Below are 4,396 nucleotides of genomic sequence, written 5' to 3'. Positions count from 1 at the left end.
TGCTACCGATTTGATCGGGCTGCTGGTGCTCCCTTGCACCTGCCAGTGCAGGCGGTCCCTCCTCTCCCCTCCCCCCACCTTTCCTGTCATCGACGGAGGAGCCGGCCAAGGCCGGCTCTTGTGCCCACGACAGACGTGCGCTACAACAGCTTGTTCTGAATGTGCACGTAAAACCCTATGACCTGACCTGTTACACAAGTTATTCTATCGGCCTTATTAGTGTGATGCTAGAGATACTGGGTTCGCATCCCGGTACTGGTACTGACCATCAGTTTTAAGGCCTCACTGGTGCGGGTTAAGGCCACTTTCTCACTAAACACTAACAATTGATAATTATTCTGCACCCCAATTTTCCTGCAGCCCTAAACAGTTTTTGATGCACGCTTGCTATAGTTTTATTGACACAGATGGCTGAGATGTGTATCAGGACAGTGTTCGTGAACGTTAATTAGATATAAGCAAGAAAATCCAGCTATATGGCGAGAAAAAAGTAAATTCAACGTGATGGGTGCACGTCTCCCGTGTTGCGTTTGTTTATTTTAATTTCGTTGTTGTTTTAACAGTAGTTGTACAGCATTTCTATCATGTATATTTTGTGTTTTCGTTGTTTTGTTTTTTAGTGTGTTTATGCTGTTTGTTTTCGTTTAGGTTTTGTATTTTATTTTTATTATATATATATATATATATATATATATATATATATATATAGACAACACAGATAGCTGATGTGTGTGTGCCCAGGACGGCGTGCTTGAACAATAATTGTTCAAGCACGCTGTCCTGGGCACACACCAGCTATCTGGATTGTCTGTCCAGGACAGTGGGTTAGTTGTTAGCTGTTAGTGGTTAGCTGTTAGTTGTTAGCTGTTAGTGTTAGTGGTTAGCTGTTAGTGGTTAGCTGTTAGTTGTTAGCTGTTAGTGGTTAGCGAGAGAGAAGAGGGTGTAGTGGTCTCAAACCTACCCAATGAGTCGTTAACATTGCTCTGGGTGGAAGCCGATATCGGGCTGCGAACCCTGTACCTATCAGTCTTATGTCCGATGGCTTAGCAACTACACCACCGAGGCCGGTGAGGTGCTTATAGCATCAACCATACCGTTCTCTGCAGAACAAAAACAAAACTTAGTGTATTTATTTGGTCTTTTGCACATTATGATCTTTTTGTGAGTAAACAAAAATAGACTTTACATAATTAGCAAAATTACAAATATTTATTTGCTACTGGCTGTTATGAGTTTATTTATTTAATTTTTGTAATTAGGATGTTCTGTGAACTTAGAAGAAAACAAAACAAGCAAGAACAACAAAAAACACGTCCAGTGCTGCCACTAACTAGGCTGGTCTTTAGAAATCCTTGCGTCACCAAACGATTGATTTTCTTCAGACACACAAATTCTACTTCGTGGCGGTGAACGTATGTGTGTGTGTGTGAATACCGAACAGGTGTCGGAACCATCAACATCCTATTTTCACATACGAAAGCAACGGGATATTGTTTCCATGGTACGTTGTTGCTGTTGTTGCGGTTTGTCCTTGTTGTTGTTGTTGTTGTTGTTATCTCACTGTTGCGGTTGTTGTTGTCGTCATGTAAAACCATTAAATATGAAATAAACAATAATGTAAAAGTAATATTCCTAAATATCTCGATGTACTATAACGAAACTTGAATCCAAGTGTTTCGAAATCCAATCTTAAAATCCAGTGTTTCGAAATCCAATCTCGAAACCCAGTGTTTCGAAATGCAATCTTGAAACCCAGTGTTTCGAAATCTAATCTTGAAACCCAGTGTTTCGAAATGCAATCTTGAAACCCAGTGTTTCGAAATCCAATCTTGAAACCCAATGTTTTGAAATCCAATCTTGAAACTCAGTGTTTCGAAATCTAATCTTGAAACCCAGACTTTTCAAATCTAATCTCCAAATCAGACTTTTAAAATGTAATTTTTAAATTAATCTTCAGAAGAATTTGAAATGTCGGAGAGGTGGAAATATCAAAGTATTAGTTTTTACAGGGGAAGTATGGTTTGTATGAACGAAAAGCGTGCTGTTTTGTACTCCTAGGTATCTATCTAGTGCCTCGTCTATAGGAGGACAGCCACTTCCGGGGAGATCCTTTACTGTACAATACATCATTTTGACGTCACAAAGAGGACTGCCACTCACAAGGATAGTTTACTAAATAAAACTTAGCACAGGACAGAGCTCACTGGAATAAAAACAAAGCTGTGTTGACATAATCTCATGAATCACTGTCATAACAGTGTTGATATCAGGTGTTCGCGAAGATTGGGCATATCCTGCCCCATGGGTGGCATTCGTCTTGAGTACTGTCACAACAGCAGTCTAAAGCGCCACGCCGGGGAGCCCATTGGGCTATTTCTCGTTCCAGCCAGTGTACCACGACTGGTATATTAAAGTCTATGGGATGGTGTATATAAAAGATCCCTTGCTACTAAAGAAAAAAATGTAGCAGGTTTTCTCTCTATGACTGTCAAAATTACCATATGTTTGACATCCAATAGCCGATGATTAATAAATCAACGTGCTCTAGTGATGTCGTTAGACCAAAAAAAAAAAAAAAGATAAAGAAGTATACCAATATATTTATTGATTTTAAGCAGTAATGTGCATTAAAAGATCGTTGAATATATGCATACCAGTTCAAATCACCAATCACCCATTTATGATAGCAATAATACCAGACGTACTAACCACACGTAAAGCGAACAAGAACCTAATTGGGTAATTGCAGTGCGCAGACGACACTAGTTTACCGACTTAGTTTCCAAACGTCTCACGTTTCTATGCCTTTGCCGTTTTGCCATAAAAGCTGCGCTGCACTATTGCTCTGACCAACATCTTTGCTGCAAATAGTTATATTGATTTCCAAGCTCTTTGTGCAGCATAAACGGTGTTAAAATAAAAGTATTCTGATGTAGGTAAATGGGTGACATAGATTTGGACCTGGTGAAAATAATTTATTTAAACTATTTAAATGGAACTTCTTGGGAAGTATGTCAATATATATACACGCACACACACACACACACACACACACACACACACACACACACACACATGTATATACATTTTTTAAAATTATATGTTAAGTGTATTAAAGAAAATGTTATAGCGCTCAAAATTGTGTGCAAAGTGGTTTACATTGTTTTTATATAAGTATATAGGTTCATAACTTCATAGACAGAGAAAACACTGGCAATGAATAGAATAATAAACGAGTAACCTTTTAGATTCACGTGCCTCTCGTTAAATTATACGAGGGCATTAAACAATAACGAGATCTTGCACAATAACGTGTTCCGCGTAACTTCCAACATACAGTCTTTGTTGCAAAAAAAGGCAGTGAAAATGCGTTTCAAATAGGTTAAGTTATGATATAAATTCATAAAAAAATATATTGCACTTTGTCTTACATTAATAATCCTTTGTGCCGCAGTTATTTGTGAATTTCCATCTTGGAGCCGGACAAGAGCCCTGCCCTTGTATTCTAATGTCATATGATACTCAGTACTTACCTTTGTTTGTGACACCAATAGCCGATCTCTACCTTTGTGCTGGGGTATCATTAAAAATGCATTCATTTATGAGGCATAAAAACTTCAAACTCGTACTAAGCTTACGTATTAGGTCCAAATCACACCTATCTGGGTCTGGGTATGGTGAGTATGGTACCAGTCAAAAAATGAAACACACTAAACAGAATGTGACAAAACAATCACTGCGTTTGTGCTGACGCGAACTACAGATCTGGGTAATAGATAACATAGGACACTGGCGCTATAATCATGTATTAATCAATCTGGAATTCTCATAATTACTGTTGGTGCTCATAGAAGTAAATTTATCTAACAATATGATCACATTAATATATATTGATAACACGTAATAGATACAGACCCAGAAGTCAAAATACACTAGACATGGTTTCTTTGCCACACTTGCCAGACTCAGACTCAAACTCAGACTCAGACCCAGACCCAGACCCAAACTCAGACCCAGACCCAAACTCAGACCCAGACCCAGAGCCAGAGCCAGACCCAGACCCAGACTCAGACTCAGACTCACACCCAAACTCAGACTCAGACCCAGACCCAGACCCAGACCCAGACTCACATCTGAAATGAAATAGAAAGAATACTAACAAATCAAATCTCGTAGACAATAATAGTAACATATGTGGCAAAAACTCCTGCCTGCAGCGCATCAAGCGACATAAACACCACAGATATAAATACTACCACCCTCATCCTTAATTTAAAGTGAATCCGAAAAAAGGGAGTGAAGCTGCTCATTTCAGAGATAAACGGATAGCGTCTATGAATACCCTAGTTCCGAACAAAAATTGACTACTTTTTGTTACTGGTACCCCAAACATGTT

General features: G+C 38.9%; 1 non-coding gene across 1 annotated transcript; it reads right to left on the bottom strand.

The window, feature by feature from the left end:
• Positions 1-658: 658 nt before the first annotated feature.
• On the bottom strand, positions 659-793 carry LOC121376590. Its single transcript, XR_005958483.1, has one exon. It is a non-coding gene; the product is annotated as a small nucleolar RNA SNORA11 (small nucleolar RNA).
• Between the last annotated feature and the right edge of the window lie 3,603 nt (positions 794-4,396).

The sequence above is a fragment of the Gigantopelta aegis genome, chromosome 6 (assembly GCF_016097555.1).
Source record: "Gigantopelta aegis isolate Gae_Host chromosome 6, Gae_host_genome, whole genome shotgun sequence".
NCBI lineage: Eukaryota > Metazoa > Mollusca > Gastropoda > Neomphalida > Peltospiridae > Gigantopelta > Gigantopelta aegis.
This window is presented reverse-complemented; position numbering and strand designations above follow the sequence as displayed.